The following is a 19,743-nucleotide window of genomic DNA, read 5'->3' on the forward strand; positions in this document are numbered from 1 at the left end:
TATGGAAGCCTTTAGAGTTCGCTGACTTTGATCTTATTCCGACAGGGTTATAGTCAAAGTGGAAGTTCTCTCCTCCCTTCAGAGAAATTTTTTAAAACTGGAGGGTGGGAGTTTTATCTGCTGTGTAAGTGGATAGAAGCCAAGCATGCTCTAGATATCTTGCAAAGTACAGAAAAGCTCCATGCAACAAACAATATCATTCAAATTTGGCAGTAACGCTATGGGTTATAAATTATTAATTTTTTGGTAAATTAAGAAACTGGCCTCCAGAGAGGTTGAAAAGCCCAAACTTATATAGCTCATGGATGGAATACCTGGGATTATCTTGTTCTAGCCTGATGGAGAGAGAGAATACTAAGGAAAGTGTTATTAAAACTTTGAGATGTGGCCGGTGCCGTGGCTTAACAGGCTAATCCTCCACCTTGCGGCACTGGCACACCGGGTTCTAGTCCCGGTTGGGGCGCCGGATTCTATCCCGGTTGCCCCTCTTCCAGGCCAGCTCTCTGCTATGGCCCTGGAAGGCAGTGGAGGATGGCCCAAGTCCTTGGGCCCTGCACCTGCATGGGAGACTGGGAGAAGCGCCTGGCTCCTGGCTTCAGATCAGCACGATGTGCCGGCTGCAGCAGCCATTGGAGGGTGAACCAACGGCAAAAAGGAAGACCTTTCTCTCTCTCACTATCCACTCTGCCTATCAAAAACAAACAAACAAACAAAAAAAAAACAAAAAACAAAACAAAACAAAAAAAAACACTTTGAGATGCAATGACTTTAAACAGCTTTTGTCTTGACTGTTGAAGAACATTTTTTTTCATACTATTTGTTGAACTCTACCTAGTATAGAGTTAATCATATGTATATAAAGTTAATTGAAAATAAATCTTAGTAAAAAATAAGGATGGGAATAGGAGAGGAAGTAGGAATAGGGTGGGAAGGTGGATACAGTGGGAAGAATCACTATGTTCCTAAAGTTGTACTTATGAAATGCATTCAGTTTGTATTCCTTAAATAAAAGGTTTATGGGTAGAAAAAATTGATATAAAATATAAAAAAGTTCTTACAGATTTTTGAGACTCATTTACAATATTGATAAAAGATACAGGGTCCTTGAAACTACTGAAAACTATTAAAAGAGATTTAAATAAATGAAAACACATGAAGAAATAGATAATTCTCTTGGATAGTTAAAGATGCATTTGCTGTATTTTTTAAGAGTATTCAATTCTGCCATAAAAGACAACAAATAGGACTGGTGAAACTATTAGTGTTAAGCATAAGTAGTTAGTATGCAGTACACATGGACACTAAACAAATATAAAGGGCTGAAAGGATCAAGAGATACCTAATATTCAGGAGATAAAAATGCACTTAAATACTCATGACACTCTCAATATACAAGACATACTTAATACTTAGGATGCACTAAATATACTTAGCACATGCAAGCACTCAATATTCCCAAGGTCTTAATTCAATCATCCATTAGTGACACCTATTGCAACCCATGTATTCTCTACCCAATAAGCACAAATAAAACACATGCTACTCAATAGCTAACTGGGCAGTTTTGATCTGCTCCCCATCTCCCCAGGTCTCTCCAATAAAACAAGTATGAATCAGTGGTCTAGGGCACCTCTTGGCCTGTGGAACTCCTTGCTCAGACCTCAACTTTGGTCCTTGTAACCACATTATCAATGGAAAAATTCCATGGTAGACAGAGACAACAGAAGGCAAGTAATGTGTTCCTTCCACCCAACTAGAACCCTCCCCTGTGTGTTAACTTATCACTCACTAACAGTTAAACCACAGCAGGGTGTTGTGTTACCTACATCCTAAAGGAAAGAGTGTTTTTTCAGCCTGTATACACAAAGAAGTCACTGAGGCACTACAGTGTCCATTGAAGTGAAGATGCTGCAGGTGCTGACCGGTTGGCAGCATTGATGACGAGGGGAGCAGTGTGGTGAACAGAAAGAGGGATGTGAGCTCTATAGGGAAAAACCCTGACTATGCTGATTGGCTTGCAGGTCTTAATTTGTACATTAGAAAATACGTACATGGATGTATAATTGCTACAGTGGCAGAGACAGTGTTGCCCTTAGGTACTCAGGAGCAGGGGGTGTGTGGGAACGGTTAGAGATGTCTTGACAGCAGAGGTTGCATTTTGATTGTCCTTTGAAGAACAGCCATGGATTTTTCCAGAGGCAAATTCGAAGATGCTCCAGATTTTTTCAGGGAGCTTGGGTGGGTTTTGAAACTCAGTTGGAACATAAGCAAAAGCGTTGTAATGCTCCAGGTGCATGTGCTAACAGTTTTTTAAAGTCGATTTTATGTGATAGCTTTTTAAAGTGTTTATTGTCTACATAGCATATCCAGATTTCTTGTAGTTTCTGTTTGCATGTCTTTTTATATCCTTTTACCTTTATTCTCCTGGGTGTATTTGACATTAGAGTATTTCTCCTTGTAGACACCATATAATTAGATTTTTATAAAATCCTGCTTGTCAGTCTCTGCCTTGATTGGATTTGTCTAATCCAATCACATTTAATGTTATTATTGATAGCTGGATTTTTCTTTTTGTTCTCTTTCTTTTTAAAGATTTATTTATTTATTTGTTTGAAGGCAGAGTTTCAGGGAAAAGATGAGAGATCTCCATTTGCTGGTTCACTCCCAACATGATCCCAATGGCTGGGGCTGGATCAGGCTGAAGCCAGGAACCTAGAACTCCATCGATGTCTCCCATGTGGCCAAAGACTTGAACCATAATCTAATGACTTCCCAGGCACATTGGCAGGGAGCTGGATTAACAGTGGAACAGCCAGAAATTGGACAGTTGCCCGTATGGGTTGGTGGTATTGTATGCAGTGGCTTAACTTGTTGAGCCACAATGCTGGCCCATTGCTTTTTATTTTTGTATAGCTCACATATTTTTGATTTTCCTATTTCTCTTTATTGCACTAATCTGTATTCGGTGAATAATTTCTGTCATTTTCTGTTTACTGCTGTAGCAGAATACCTGAATCTGAGTAATTTATAAACAATATGGATTTATTTCCCACAGACCTGGAGGCTGGGAAGAATGAGGGTCTCTGCTTGTGAGATGGAGCCTGGTTGCTGTTTCCTGCAGGGGACAGAGGCTGAGTCCTTACCTGGCTGGAGGGGTAGAAGGGCAAAAAGGGCCTCAGCTTGTCCAGTTCCCACCAGTTTTTAAATAGGCATTAAACCATTCCCCACAGGCCTCACATCTTAAGATCACCACATTGGGGATTAAGTTCCAACATGAGTTTTGGAATGAACACTTTTACACAGTAGCACTGTCTTATATAGATTTTAATTTCTTTCTGCTTTTGTGTTATCACTTTTCCTTAGTGGTTACATTAGGGTTTATCACATACCTCTTAATTCATTTGCATTGGCTTCAGATGTGTACTACTGTAATTTCAATGAGATCTTGAACCATTGTTACCATGTAGATCTATTTGTCCCCTTTTGTGGTGTTATCAGTAAACATATTACATTTTAAAAAATGTATTTAATGAGGCCGGCGCCGCGGCTCAACAGGCTAATCCTCTGCCTTGTGGCGCCGGCACACCAGGTTCTAGTCCCGGTCAGGGCACCGGATTCTGTCCCGGTTGCCCCTCTTCCAGGCCAGCTCTCTGCTGTGGCCAGGAAGTGCAGTGGAGGATGGCCCAAGTGCTTGGGCCCTGCACCCCATGGGAGACCAGGAGAAGCACCTGGCTCCTGCCATCAGATCAGCGCGCCAGCTGCGGCGGCCATTGGAGGGTGAACCAATGGCAAAAGGAAGACCTTTCTCTCTGTCTCTCTCTCACTGTCCACTCTGCCTGTCAAAAAAAAATTTAAAAAAATTTATTTAATGAATACAAACTTCATGCATTTCATTTATACAAATTTAGAAACATAGTGATTCTTGCCATCCAACACTCCCTCCCCATTTCCACCCTTGTTCCTCTTCCCTCTCCTAATCCCATTCTTATTTTTTACAAAAATCTATTTTCAGTTAACTTTATACTCATAAGATTAACCCTAAACTAAGTGAAGTGTTCAATAATTAGTTTAAAAAAAAAAAAACACTGTTGCTTGAGTCAAGACATGGGCTGTTCAAAATCATTGCATCTCAAAGTGTCAGTTTCACTCCTATAGATTACCTTTTATGTATTCTATTAGTTACCACAGATCAGAGAGAACATATGGAATTTGTCTTTTTGGGACTGGCTAATTTCAGTAAGCCTAATGGTTTCCAGTTGCATCCATTTTGTTGCAAATGAAGGATTTCATTTTTTTATTGCTGTGTAATATTCATAGTGTACATATGCCATAATTTCTTTATCCAGTCTTCAGCTGATGGAAATTTGGGTTGAGTATATATTACATTTATGACATCTATAAATGTTATAGCTCCAACAATGCTTTGTTATAATTAATTTTTATTTTATTTTTAATTTTTTGCCAGGCAGAGTTAGACAGTGAGAGAGAGAGAGTTATAGACAGTGAGAGAGAGACAGAGAGAAAGGTCCTCCCTCCGCTGGTTCACTCCCCCAATGGCCGCCACAGCCGGTGCTGCGCTGATCCGAAGCCAGGAACCGGGCACCTCCCCCAACCCACCCGAACCCACCCGGTCTCCCATGCGTGTGCAGGGACCCAAGCACCTGGGCCATCCTCCGCTGCCCTCTCGGGCCACAGCAAAGAGCTGGACTGGAAGAGGAGCAACCGGGACCAGCACCCGGTGCCCCAACCGGGACTAGAACCCAGGGTGCCGGCACCATGGGCAGAGGAACAGCCAAGTAAGCCACGGTGCCGGCCTATTTATTGTTTTAAGATTTATTTATTTATTTCAAAGGCAGAGTTATAGAAAGGCAGAAGCAGAGAGAAAGAGAGAGAGAGATCTTCCATCTACTGGTTCACTCCCCAGATGACAGCAATGGCCAGAGCTGCACTGATCGGAAGCCAGGAGCCAGGAGCTTCTTCTGGGTCTCCCACATGGGTGCAGGGACTCAAGGACTTGGGCCATCTTCCACAGCTTTCTCAGGCCACAGCAGAGAGCTGGAACGGAAGTAGAGCAGCTGGGACTCCAACTGGTGCTCATATGGGATGCCGGCACTGCAGGCAGTGGCTTTACCAGCTATGCCACAGTGCCAGCTCCTATTTTTATTATTTTTAAAAGATTTTATTGATTTGAGAGGTAGAGGTACAGAAAGAGGGAGAGACAGAGAGAAAAGTCTTGCATCTGGAGGTTCACTCCCCAAATGGCCACAATATCTGGAGCTGATCCGAAGCCAGGAACCAGGAGCTTCTTCCAGGTCTCCCATGCGGTACAGGGGCCCACGTACTGGGGCCATCTTCTCCTGCTATCACAGGCCATAACAGAGCTTGATCAGAAGAAAAGCATCCAGGATGTGGACTGGCGCTCACATAGGATGCTGGCACCACAGGAGGAAGCTTAGCCTACTATGGCACAGTACTGGCCCTATTTATTTATTTTTTTAAGGAACCGAAGTGAAGGAAGAAGAACAAGTATATATACATATATAAATACATGTATATATACACAGCTTGTGTTGTATTAGTATTCTTATTTACCATTTCTGGTCTTATTCATTTGTCCCTGTGGATTCCATTCACCATCTGGAGTCATTTCCTTAGGTCAACATAGCTTTCATTTTTTTATTTTATTTTTTTTGACAGGCAGAGTTAGACAGTGAGAGAGAGTGAGAGACAAAGAGAAAGGTCTTCCTTTCTTTGGTTCACTCCCTAAATGGCCACTATGGCCAGTGCGCTGCACCAATCTGAAGCCTGGAGCCAGGTGCTTCAGTGCTTCCTCCTGGTCTCCCATGCCGGTGCAGGGCCCAAGTACTTGGGTCATCCTCCCCTGCCCTCCCGGGCCACAGCAGAGAGCTGGACTGGAAGAGGAGCAACCGGGACAGAATCTGGTGCCCCAACTGGGATTAGAACCAAGAGTGCCAGCGCCACAGGCAGAGGATTAGCCTAGTGAGCCGTAGTGCAGGCCCAACATAGCTTTCTTAAATACACTTCCTTGTGCTGTTGTTGGTAAAAATATTAGGAGTGTACTTCAAAAAGTTTGTGGAAAAAATGGAATGGAAAAATAATGGGCATTTCCCACAAACTTTCTGAAAACCCCTCATTACATTCCTACATGTTACATGCTCAACAACAATATATTATATACCTATTGTTTTACAGAATTGCTGTTTTATATATTTGAATCTGTTATTGTATATCTCAAGGTAACATTGTGAAACACATATGAGTATATACAGCATGAAATGACACAATTGTCAAAATAAAATATGACCTTACCTTGCTGCCTTATTCATGGTCACAGCACCTGAATAACTGAGCAAACTTTCAGATTATAATACATTATTCACCATGGTCCTCATGCTAAATCTCCACACAGGCTGCAGAACTGCCTCTCTCTACCCTTTGACCTACTTCTGCTTCTCACTCACTCCCTGCCTTTATTAGTTACAGTTCTACTCTATGCTTTCAGGTGTTTAAGATTCCACCTGTAAGTGACATCATGCAGAATTTGTTTTCCTTCTGTATCTGGCTGATTTCACTTAACTTCATGTCCTCCAAGTTCATCCATGCTGTTCTGAGTTAAGGCTGAAAAACGCTCCATTATATAAACCACAGCATCTCTGTATACAATAGCTGCTGCTCTCCAAACCAGTGAAGAAAGGAGAATAAATATGTATTTACGGTGTCATATATAATTACATACTATAGAGGAAAGCCTTAATCTCCCATCAGATGTGTTTATTACTCTCTCTGTGTGCATTTAATAATAATTCTAATCGAATGCCATCAGTCTTTCTTATCTTCTCCCACTGCATGTTGGTATCTTTCCTCTCCCTTAGGGGAGCCTGCTCTCAGCAGGATTCCCAGCATGATTTACTCAGCTGCTAAAGTGGGAGAGCAGGACTGGGCTTCAGCTGGCGACAGCTGTAATCCGATTGAGAAAGTCAGCTTCCTTGGTTTCTTTGTTCCTTTCGCTGTATCACTTCTCTTTTCCTGCTGTGGTGCTTCTGGAACTCACTTTCTGAATAAGCTACATATGCTCACGTCCTCAGCTGAGGCTGTTTCCTGAGAGCCCCACCCACTGATCCCATGCACCAGAAACAGTCTTCTAAAAACTGCCAACACACAGAACTAAAGCATAACACTCCGTGAACTATAGTAAGAAACGTTTCACTTTCCCTTCCTTACCTTTAAACATTCAATGCTTCCATGTCATTTTAAAATAGAACTTGACTATGAATATTGGTTTCGTTTATGAGTTAAAGGGTGTCCGGCTAGGAAGGAAGAAGGAAGGAAATAAAACAGGAAAGGAGAAGAAAAAAATAAATCCCCCTGCAGGATGAATGTTCTGTCCTTAGTGGCCTTTGTGCATCATGAACGTTTGCAGCGTGTCATTTGATCCAGATATCCACGTCTCCAAGGATCAGCTGCAGGAATAAATCAATACTGAAGCCTTGACTTTGACATCAGGCTAACAGGAGGGAGGATCACTTTTTCAGATGAGCTATCTGTGAAAAAAAAAAATTGATTAAAAAAGCCTCATATTTTTTGACTAACATTTGTGGTTCAGTTTTAGGCTAGGCTAGAATAAAACAGGAGGGTTCTCAGGTCAGTACCAGCTTAATAAGAGCAGTTCTTCACGTGATATAGCAAAACACCTTCAACCTTTTAAAGAAAATAAAGAAAAATCCAGGGGCAGACATTGTAGCATAGCAAGTTAAGCCGTAGCCTGCAACACCGGCATCCTGTTTGGGCGCTTGTTCTAAACCTGGCTGCTCCACTTCCCATCCAGCTCCCTACTATTGCTCCTGGGAAAGCTGTGGAAGATGGCCCAAATGCTTGAGCCCCTGTCATCCACGTGGGAGACCTGGAAGAAGCCTTGGGCTCTTGGCTCTGACCTGGCACAGCCCTGGTCAATGTGGCCTTTTGAAGAGTGAAAAAGTGAGTGGAAGATCTGTCTTTTCCTCTCTCTGTAATTCTTCCTTTCAAATAAAAAAGCTAAATCTTTTTAAAAATTCTAAAATCATTTATAGCTAAAATTTAATTGAGAAATGAAAAAGAAATTTGAGTCAGTTATTCACAAGATGAATATTATGTATATATATAACCAACTTCATTTTACAAACAAAAATGACATAAATTAGAGAGATGTAGCCTTTTAGAAAAGATACATTCTTTGGTCTCTTATTGTTTATATAGAAATTTTCTTCAGAAAAATGCTTTTTGGTGAAGGACAGTGAGCATAGTTATTTAAGAAGTTGTCTTTTCTTTCAAATAGTGAGTTTGAAAAGGTTTGCTCTGATTCTTCATTGGTCTCTGAGTTAATCTTGCTCCCAGTTGGAGACCGCTTCTTTCTCAAATCCATTGCTGTGTCTGGGGTGTTGTGAATGGATCCTTCACTGGAGCCATTCACCTATTTGATGTGCTAGTTAAACATCTGAAATCCCAAATAGGTTACGTGATGGAACTCTAAATTTACTACAGCTTTGGGCCTTGGCTGTTGTCTTCACTCAAGAAGCATTAGATTTCCAAATTCCTACCTGGGTTCTGAGAACACACACACACACACACAGAGTCAAGTGCTAGCTGAGTCACTGTTTTTGGTGAATGATTAAAGACTAGACAGATTGTCCAATAAATGACCCTAGAAGTTCTCCTTTTGTGGTCTGGAGGAACTAGGTAGAGCTGAGGACTCCCCCCCTTCACCAGTGGAAGCCACAGGGTTTGGGACAACTTCTGGAAGCAGTGGCTCCCTGTCTTCCTACTGGGAAGAGTTGTGCCTAAAACCAGCTTCCCACAGGAACTTACCAGCAGTGTTACCAGACAATAACAGCACCTAAACTCAGACCACTTAGCCCTGCTGTGTGGACTTCATGTTCCTTGCTCACAAGTCTACTTGCACCTTGCCCTATAAAGGAACAGGGGGTGGAACCCTCTTGCGAAGCACAGACCTTCAGGCACCCCGCTGCACCCTGACCCTCCCTAGCATGCCTCTAGATAAGATGCCCAGAGACTGTGGGACCCTTCTGCCTGTGGCATACACCAAGGGGATGACAGATGTTTGCACAGTGGTAGTTCCCTTCTCCCACTCTTAAGAAAAACACAGTACTTACCTCACAGGATTGTTTTGAAAGTTATTCATTCAACTCATGTGTGAAGCACTGTTGAAATGGCTCTTAGGTAAATGTTTGCTACACAGACTAAAATAAGTCACCTTTGAGAGAGTTGTATCATGAGAACAGCAAGCATTTCTGAGTCACAGACCTGGCTTTACATTCTGACTTTGCTGCTTGTGCCCTGTGACATCAAGTCCTTAACCAGGCAGAATTTCAGAAAAGGTGCGAGTCTTAGATGATGCCTATAAAAGGATCAAGTACACACACTAGTCCACGTTCAATAAATTGCTCATCTGCCTCCCTTTCTGCCTTCCTCCTTACTTCTACCCTTGTTTGCTTCTTAACCAATTCTTTCTTTTCCTCTGTGGTCTACTCATCTGGATTCCCCTCAGTTTTTCCCCAAACTGATATGACATGCTTTTCCCAACTCCACACATTCCATATACAAGCTGCATGGAATACAGGAATGCATCCTTAGTGGATGTGGGTATGGGTTGGTGCACATCCTGCCAGGCCTCTTACCGCCTACCCCATGAGAGGTGAGGTGATGATAGTTGTTTCAAGTTCAGTGTGATATGCATTAGTATACACACCAGTGGTAATCAGAATTGCATCTTTATGCAAATCTGGGCTGTTCTTTGCTTCCCTCTCCTGGTGAGTTTCACCTGTTGCATTTCTTGAGAGAACAGCATTAATTTGGAGGGATGTAGTAAATAAGTAATTCTAGACTAGCCACCAAAGATCTACCCTCCCTACTTCTTTCTCAGGGTCTGAGACGGTGTCATCGTTTTGTATACTGATTTCGCTCTGACGTCAGTGGAGCCAGAAAGACTAGGAGAAACTGAGACTTGGAATGAGACATTATGTTGCAGTCCTGGATATGTATATGATGATGAGCTCTGTTGTGACAGTGACCTCAAGACCCAGGTAGATAGTCAAATCATTGGAGGGGCAGATTTAATACAGTAGGGGCTGCTGGAGACTCTGGCAAAATGCAGAACCTGTGTCTGGCCTAGAGACATTAAAATAGATGCATTTCAAGCATTGGGAATTGCAAACCACATTTGTTAGTGAACTAAATTTCCTCGAGGGCTATCAGTTGGAAATCAGAACTATACAACTTGGGCTCCAGGGAATACAGCAAAAGGTTATGGTAGAGAGCCAGTAAAGTGATCACCATCACGATGGTCCAGGCAGATGTAATGGGGTGACTGGAGAGAGTTGTCATGGCGCACAGTGTGCAGGAAGGAAGCCAGCAGTTAACAGGGACCCAGTTCTATGAATAAGAGTGGCAGGAGGCAGAGCTCAGTGAAGAATGCCAGACCCTCAGTGGTAGGAGGGCAAACAAGGCAGAGTTTCCAATCAGGCAGGCCAAGGTTATGAGGATGGGAATCACTACTGGGAATTAGAACTGGATGCAAGAAATGGCAAAACAGTGTTACCACTTACTACTGAATCATTTGCATATTTAACCAGTGATCCTTCAAACCCTTAAACATTTCCCAAACTGCTTTTAATTGCTTATTATAGAAAACTCAGCAAATACAGAGGCCGGTGCTGAGACGCAGTGTGCTAAAGACCCTACATGTAGCACCGGCATCCCATATGGTCACCGGTTCGAGTCCCGGCTCTCCACTTCCCTTCCAACTATCTGCTTATGTGCCTAGGAAAGCAGTAGAAGATGGCTCAAGTCCTTGGGCCCCTGTGCCCATGTGGGAGACCCTGATGAAGCTGCTGGCTTTGGATCAGCTCAGCTCTGGTCGTTGCAGCCATTTGGGGAGTGAATCAATGAATGAGCACCTCACTCTTTCTGTCTCTACCTCTCTCTGTAACTCTTTCAAATAAATTAATACTTAAAATAAATTCAGAAAACACAAAAAACATAATAAGAAAGAACTTTGTGATTTTCCTTCTTGAGGGTAGATGAGATAGTTTCCAAATTTTGAGGCCATGTAGGTAATCAAAAGCTTTTTCCCTTTGTAGGGGGGACTTGTGGGGTAAGGGGACAGGAAACTGGGGCAGAGCTTAGAATGGGCTACGTTTCATGAATTTTCTAGAGCAGCACTGATTCAGACCTTTTCTGATTTTTATCATATTTGATTTGAAAACATTGTATTCAGGACCCAAAATATTCAACATAGCCCTTATCCAGCTAGATCTTCAGTATTCATAATACAGCTTAACCTATTGTAAGAATTATAGACTCTCAGGATATCAAGTATTTACATCTTATTAAGATGCATGTTCTAAATTCCTTTCTGGGGGTTATGGGCTAATGTGGATTATATACACTGCTGATCTTTTGCTTCACGGATTCTGTTGTGTTAGAATAATTCTGATTTGGCTAAATACATGCATAGGAGAATATGAATCTTTTCAGGCTTCAACTACTGACCTGTGTTTATGAGCTGTCAGCCCTTGCACATGGTTTTAGTATATGAGTGACTTTCAAAGGGCACAGAACAAGTCAGATGACAACTAAATGGTTTGGACCCAAATTAGTTACAGCCAGCCATCATGTTGAACTCCAGTTCTGCAGTTTGTATGAAAAGTTCCAGGCTTCTGGCTTTGTCTGGGCCCAGTCTTAGCCACTGTAGCATTGGGGAGTGAGCCAACGAACAGCATTGCATGCTTTCTCTCTGCCTCTCAAATGATAAGAAAACAATTTAAAAAGTTATCAGTTGAATGCAAGACTGAATGATTTGTTTTTCAAAAACAGATTTTTAGAAGAGAAATATGATACTTAGAGGAGAAACACTACAACTTGGTGTTCTCTGGGTTACTCTTGAACTGCACTCCCTTCTAAAATAAACAAAATAAATCATTCATCATATGGAGATATAGTGGCATTTTCAATGAATAGGGGCTTTGTGTATCACATGTCTCCAAGATGTAAAACCTAACATTTTTCATGTGTGACGGCTACAGTGACTGCACTCAAGCATTCTAACATCTGATATTCTAACATTATTTGTGTATTTAGTTTTTCTTTAAACTTTTTTTGTAATAACCACATCTGCTTTAACAATTTGGTCATTTTTAAACTTCCTTTTGCAAAAGGTTTTAAAAAATATGTAAAATGCCTATACAATGGAAATTTGAAAAATAGAATAAAAGAGATAAGAAATTGAATTATAAGTATTCTCAAAGGAATTTATGCCATGGATATTTCCCCCATAGTTTTTAGCTCATGGTATTTATACAGTTACTGCTTGAAGAAACAATGGTAAGAAATGTCTGTATCTGAATCACCAATGAATGTTTAATGGATTAGTTAAGAAACAGCAATGCAGGAAATAGAAATTCTAATCTTAGCTCCTTGTGATGTGATTTCATGATGTCAAACCACTCATTTAGCTCTGTTATCCCAATTTTGTGCCTTATAAAATTGTGGCAACTATTAATAGATAAGCGGTTCATAGGGTGAGAAGAATGAAAGACTTCACGATAAAGAGAAACAGGACAGGAGTTGGTAGAAACAGCTCCGAAGCAGTCCCATCAGGTGAGAGGGCCTGGAAGAGTCACACGAGAGCTTCGTGTTACAGAGGCTGTCAGCTTTCCTCACCTCTCAAACACAGATGATAAAACGCGTGTGTATCTTCTTCTACTGTAAAGAGAACGGAATTAAATAATGTTGATAAAAGGGCTTTGTAAATCACAGAATGCTGTACAGAAGCAAACAGTTATTTCAGAAACAACACTAGGACGTCGCTGGAGGACCATGTGTCATGGCATGGGCTTCCATTTAACGGTGCTGCTTGGTTTCAGGTGCTTCAAGGGGACTATCAGTGACAAGGCTACATCACGTTTCTCTCTGCAGGAATTTCTAGGTTGTTCTGAGAACAAAATTCAAAGAATATTTAGAATTTTGATTATAGTTTTGCTAAATCACCCCAATGCTATTTCAGTGATTTATATGTGTTTTGAGAACTATCAGATTTCCACATTGTCATTTGCTCCCCATTCCTTATACCGAATTCCAACCTCATAAACAGTAAACTAAAAACAGATGTGTATACAAGAACCACTGGTCATCTTTGTATTCCAGATGTCTTGGAATTCTACAATATAATCAAAAGGATTTGAAAAGATCTTGTGCTGGGGCCCGGGTTGTGGCACAGGGGGTTAAGCCGCTTCCGGTGGTGCAAGGCATCCTGTATCAGAGTGCCATCTGAGTCTGGCTACTTTGCTTCCCATCCAGCTTCCTGTTAATGCACAAATGAAACTAGCAGGTGATGCCCCAAACACCCATGTGAGAACCCAGATGGAATTCCTGGCTCCTGACTTTGGCCTGGTCCAGACCTAGCTATGACACCTGTTTGGGGGGTGAGCCATAGGCTAGAAGCTCTCTCTTTTTCCCTTTCAAAGAAATAAATAATAACTGAATAAATAATAATAAATAATATTTAAAAAGCAAAGATCTTGTGGAGCTAGTTTTGCTATAGTGAAAGTTAACATGGAATAGTGACGGTTCATCTTGTTTGCTGTCCCTTCTGAAATAAAACAAACATCAAGTATTTCTAGGGTTGAGTTCCTGTTTTTTTTTTTTTTAATCAAAACAATTTTTTAAAAATTTTTTGACAGGCAGAGTGGACAGTGAGAGAGAGAGACAGAGAGAGAAAGGTCTTCCTTTTTCTGTTGGTTCACCCCCCAATGGCTGCTGCGGCCGGCGCACCGCGCTGATCCGAAGGCAGGAGCCAGGTGCTTCTCCTGGTCTCCCATGCGGGTGCAGGGCCCAAGCACTTGGGCCATCCTCCACTGCACTCCCGGGCCACAGCAGAGAGCTGGACTGGAAGAGGAGCGACCGGGACAGAATCCGGCGCCCCGACCGGGACTAGAACCCAGTGTGCTGGTGCCGTAGGTGGAGGATTAGCCTAGTGAGCTGCAGCGCCGGCCAATCAAAACAATTTTAAAAAAAGATTTATTTATTTTATTTTATTTAAAGGTAGAGTTACAAAGAGAATGAGTAAGAGCAAGAGCGAGAGAGAGAGAATCTCCAATCTGCTGGTTCACTCCCCAAATGGCTGCAACAACTGGGGCTAGGCCATGCAGAAGCCAGGGGCCAGGACGTTCTTCAGATCTCCCACATGGGTGCAGGGGTCCAAGGACTTGGGCCATCTTCTGCTGCCTTCCCAGGATATCAGCAGGGAGTCTGGACTGGAAGTGAAACAGCCAGGACGTGAACCAGCATCTATATGGGATGCCAACATTGCATGTGACAGCTTTACCCATCATACCACAATGCTAGCCCCCCAACAAAAGCATTTTTCATAATACTAAAATTAATTTCAAAGCTGAAATTTCCCTAATATTCCGGACTCCTATATCCAATGGCATACTTGATATTCCAACTTAATTTCAGTGTTGGCTGTTTAAAACAGCATGGACAAAACAGAATTCTTGGTAGCTTATCTGCTACCTCTCTTCCCAAAACACATTGTTGACCCAGTCTTCCCTCTCTTGACTGATGAAACCATTACTCAGTTACTGTGTTATCGTTCAGTTAAAAATCTGTTTCCATGATTCTTCTACTTTCCCCTACATATTTAAATCATCAACCAATTTTTTGACTTCACTCTAAAACACAGCCTTAATATTTTTGTTACTTTCCATTTCTGTTATTACCCTATTATAAATAATCCCCCACCTCTTTCTCTCACATTTTTTAGTCATTTAACAGAAACCACAGACACAATGTTTCATTACCCCTAAATACTTCAGTGTTTAATTTCCAAATATAAGGAGATTCTCTTAAATAGCCACAAGTTTTAAAACAAGGAAGCTCACATTGATGTAATACTTTTACCTACTCTAGAGACCTTTTCCAGATTTCTCCACAGATATAAATAAGAGATACTCACTTTTAATACCTTAAGTTTACGGAACAAGTGTAGAACTGTGTTGTCCTCATGATGGCAAGGACAGCCCATGAACAGCAGTACTATGGAATCTGTTCTTCTAGTTGTTTATACAGCACCTTTATGAAAACACAAGAAAGGAAGTGGGCGACTGGGTATTCTAGCACTGCCTTGTGGTGGATCTCTCATTCGTAACTTGAAATGTCTGGTCTTTAGTCCCATCACAACTGTAAGGTTATGGAAGGTGACCTCTGAGGACCCCCAGGTTCTGCAGTTCCGTAATTTAGGGATGGCTTGTCTCAGGCTGAACTCTGGCACCGTTCTGAGACTCTTTGTTAGCAGCTGGGTTCCCAGCAGGAAGGATGTGGTGATCAAAGACAATCCTTGCCCTCAAGGTCCTCACAGGCTGCTGTCCGAGCTCATGTACCAGGACAAGGATGTAGCTGTGGAGGAAGATGCGAGCGAAACCGGGGCTCTCTCTGCTCTAGGATTTTAATTCTGATATTGTGATTAACGAACTTGGACTGTGAAAGCTAAGCATTACCAATAATTACTTCTGCAATATTTTTCCTAGGGATATTTAAAGAATAAAAGGTAACTTCCAGAATGCTTGTAGTGAGTTCCTATTTCCCTCTTCACTTCAAGGTCAAAACCGAACAACTGGAAAGGAGAGATGAGATTGGGGCTTGTGACTTTCAGTTACTGGCTCAGAAGAGATGACAAACAGGATGTGTTAGAACAGGGTGCTCAGTGGGCTCAGAGCTGTCAGGAGTTCCTTTTTTTTTTATCCTACAGGCACGTCAAGATCAGGATTTTTAATTCTCTTAGGTAGACATTTTAACATATGGAATGACACCCATAAATCTAGACCACTGGCGTCAGCTTTGGATTCCCTGATGAGGGCTGAGTGGGTGGGGCTCCCACACACAGATGGAGCCTGTCCTCCTTCATCACTTGGTGGAGCCTCCCCCTCCATCGTGTTTGGCTTTTGCTTTTCTCCCACTCTCTTCCATTCTCCACTGACAAGTGTTTTATTTAGCCTTAAAGGTAATTATTTTACTGGGCACTGCCCCAATCTCTTTATGTTGAACACAATCAGCTGATTATCTGTCATCCCTTCAGGTAACTACAGAAGACACCTTATATAGCATGGTTCTACAAGGATAGGAGTGGGAGGAAGAAAGGGAAGAAGACATAGATCTCCCTTTGGTACAAAAAAATGCTCTGGGGGTGATACCTAGGCAGCCAAAGATGACAGAAAGAAATGACTGGGTTAATGAATTACTGCTGTGGTGAAAATGTCCCCCAAGTTGGATTGTGATATATTACAAAACAACACAAAAACCAAGAGCAAGCACTGTAGAACACGGGGGAGAGAAACCTGAGTTCCATTCTTTTGTTATGAGACAAACCCATTACTTTAAGTAAATTGCAATGGTTCACAACTCAGGTGGTCATCTAGATCATGTACAGAGCCACAGATTCTGTTCCACTAGGTTTGTGGTAGAATCAAAGAGTGATGAATGTTCCACAGAGAACTCCAACCATCCCGAACACTGAAAACAAACATGGAGAGCACAAGACATGCGAATTAAGGAGGCTTGCGTATTTTATGTGGCCATCTTCCTCTTTGAGCCTTGGCCTTCTCATCTGTAAATGTAGCATCTTAGATTAGATCACTCGTTTTCAATTTCCAGGGCAAGACAGAATTTTGGGGAGTACTGATGCCTGTAAACCTCCCACACAGATCCTGATCTAAGGCCACTGTGCTGAGGTTTCTTGGATGATTCTAACATAAATGAGCCTGAAGAGGTACCATGTCAGACATCTCTCAGTTCTCTTCCTGCTCTAAAATCCAATGGTTTTAGTTGAAGATTCAATTTTTATTTCATTCAAATGGTTAAATTAAAAAATTGCCTATAATCTGAAATGGATTTTTAAATTTTAATTAACTCCCATGGGGATATTTAATTCTAATTGTAATAATAAGTGTCTCCTGTTACAAAACCAATTGCTGGAGGCCGGTGCTGTGCTCGGGCCCCTGCACCCATGTGGAAGACGTGGAAGATCCTGACTCCTGGCTTTGGATGGGCTCAGCTCTGGCCATGTCGGGAGTGAGCCAACGGATGGAAGATCTCTCTCTGTCTCTCTCTCTCTGCCTCCCTATAACTCTGCCTTTCAAATAAATAAATAAATCTTTTAAAAAAAATTGCTGAACCAAAAACATCGAAGCAAACAAGGTGCTTTAAAAAAAGAATCCTGAGGCTAGGAGATCAAAATTACATGTGTGTGTAAGAGTAAATAGAGGTAAGACACTTCTAAGTTAATTAACAAGCTAGAATTTCAAGAAAACATTAAAGCAAAACTGCACAGCCAGGAAATGTAAAAATCAGAGTAGATTTCTGAGGAAAACCAGGCAGAGAAACAAAGACATTTTTATAAAGAGCTGCTGTCAGGACACTTGAAGAAAGAAGCAATAAACTCTGTATTGATGGTACAGCTAAAGAAGAAACAGTGCAGATCTGGTGACAAGTGGGACGAAAGCTACGAAGCTGTGAAGGGAGGCTGCATCCTGGGACAAAGGATTGGAATCCCTGCACTGGAGTCAGAGGAAGCACTGGTGTTTAGGGATGTGGAAGCTGAGGAATCTTCATGCATGACTACCTCTCTATCATCAACCAGATCACTAAAGAACTGTTTATGTCAAAATGATGACAGACATACACAAGGAGATTTCATTAAACATCAAGCATAACATTAAACATTAGCATTAAACATTAAACATAAGCATGCAATGGACTTATTATTAATTCACATGAAAAAGATAAGGAATGTTCAGACATTCTTAAGGAAAGTTCATCCAAGGAAATCAAGGAGTGGAATTAACCATAACCACCTTCCACACTCATTACTTCATAGCAGTTAGACTGCTGTTAGATTATAAAATGTCTATTTTTATTTATTTGAAAAGCCCAGCAACAAAGATAAAACCCCCTGCAGATTTCCTCCCTAAATGCCTGCAAACAGCCTGGGCTGGGCCAGGTCTAAGTCGGCAGCCAGAAACTCCCTCTGAGTTTCCCATGAGGGGGCCAGGGGCTGAGGCATCTATCACCCGCTGCCTGCTGGGATGCCTTAGAGGTGGCCAAGTCCAGAACCAAAGCATCCCATTATGGAGTGCAGGCATCCCAAGTGGTATCTTAGCGGCTGCTTCAAACACCTGCCCTCGTTATCAGACTTTGATAGAAGTCAACGTTTCCTTGTTTACTATTAAATACTGTTTACATGGCCATTTATTTAGTACAATATTTGGAAAACACAAGAAAAACACACAGACCTTCGATTCCGGCATACTGTTATTAGTATTGATTTTTGGTGTTTTTTCTGTATGCATATCTTATGAATTTGCAGTGGCAAATTTACAATGGCTGCGCAGTTTTGCTTTAATGTTTTCTTGAAATTCCAGGTTGTTAATTAGCTTAAAAGTGTCTTACCACTATTTTCCCTTACACACACATGCACACATGTAATTTTGATCTCCTAGCCTCAGGATTATTTTTTAAAGCACCATAAATTTAGGTGAGCAGAATTGTGGCTTTATGTTGTCCAAACCCTGGCATGTGTTACTTTGCACACCAAAAGGGAATTAAAGTTGCTGCTTACTTGACTGTTAACAGAGACTATCCTAGCTGGAAAGAAGGGCAGAGGGTGCTCCGGAGATGCGATGGGCAGCCGAGGAAGGCCTGCCCGCAGTGCTGACTTGGAGGGCGAGGCAGGAAGTGCCGGGACCAGCAGGGGAAGCCGCAGGACCTAACACCTGAGCGCTGAGGGCGGCCAGCGCACCTCCCAACCCTGAACCGCAGCCCCGTCGCAGCCCTGTCGGGTTTTTAAGATTTTTAATTAGTTTTTAACAGACTCAGTGTGCTTTGTCGATACAATTCTCAGAACATAATGATACCCGTTCCTTCTCCCTTCTGGTTTCTGAAACAGCTTATACACTTACAAGACGGCAGGCAGAAGGCCTGCCCGCCTCACCGAGCACGGTTAACAAGCGAGAAGACCCCGGCGGAGCGGGAAGAGGCAGCGCCGCGAGCAGCAGCCTCCCCCGACGGCAAACTTGAACGCAAGCACAGCTCACTGTAACCCCAGCGGGATGCCCGGGGGCGCGCAGCGACCAGGGCCCAGTCCGCCTTCCGCGAACACAGCGCCGCTACGACGGCGATGAGCGACAGCGGCCCCGTCACCTCCCCGCTCCGCAGAGACGAGCGCTCGCCCCGGCGCCGGCAGGACACCCACTCCGGCCGGGCCGCGTCCCCGCACCTCCCCGCGGCGCGGAGCAGGGGTGCCCGCAGTGTCGGTGGCCAAGCTGGGAGACGGACAACACCGTCCCAAGTAGCTTGCCGCGGCCGGGCGCGCTCCCCGGCCTCCCGAAAAACAACCGGGGCCGAGAATAAACCCTGCAGAACAAGACTTAGAGAGGCACCACCCGCGAGACGGGCTTCCGGCGCCTCACCTCCGCCAGCAACGCCAGGCGCTCGCACCTACACGGCCCCGGGCCCACCCTTCGCTTCCGGGTTTAGGATGGAAACGCCCACCAACTCGGGGCTGACCAATGGGCTCGCTCCTTCCCCGCCGTGGGGGCGGGCCCTCGAGGAGCGACTTCGGTGACACGCCCCCCCGTACGTGGCGTACGTGCGTACGTGGCCACGTGCGTCGCG

General features: G+C 43.0%; 1 protein-coding gene and 1 long non-coding RNA gene across 4 annotated transcripts in view; one reads left to right on the forward strand and one right to left on the reverse strand.

The window, feature by feature from the left end:
• The window catches only part of DTWD2 (DTW domain containing 2), a 235,031-nt gene that overhangs the window by 55,647 nt on the left and 159,641 nt on the right, over positions 1–19,743 (forward strand). The window lies entirely within an intron of this gene.
• LOC133758109 (uncharacterized) lies at positions 14,073–19,615 on the reverse strand. Of its 2 annotated transcripts, none has more exons than XR_009865763.1 (3): positions 19,539–19,615; positions 15,032–15,147; positions 14,073–14,327 (listed from the first exon to the last, which is right to left on the reverse strand). It is a non-coding gene; the product is annotated as an uncharacterized LOC133758109 (long non-coding RNA). The 2 variants fall into 2 exon arrangements; XR_009865762.1 differs by lacking the exon at positions 19,539–19,615 and adding an exon at positions 18,689–18,987.

The sequence above is a fragment of the Lepus europaeus genome, chromosome 4 (genome assembly GCF_033115175.1).
Source record: "Lepus europaeus isolate LE1 chromosome 4, mLepTim1.pri, whole genome shotgun sequence".
NCBI lineage: Eukaryota > Metazoa > Chordata > Mammalia > Lagomorpha > Leporidae > Lepus > Lepus europaeus.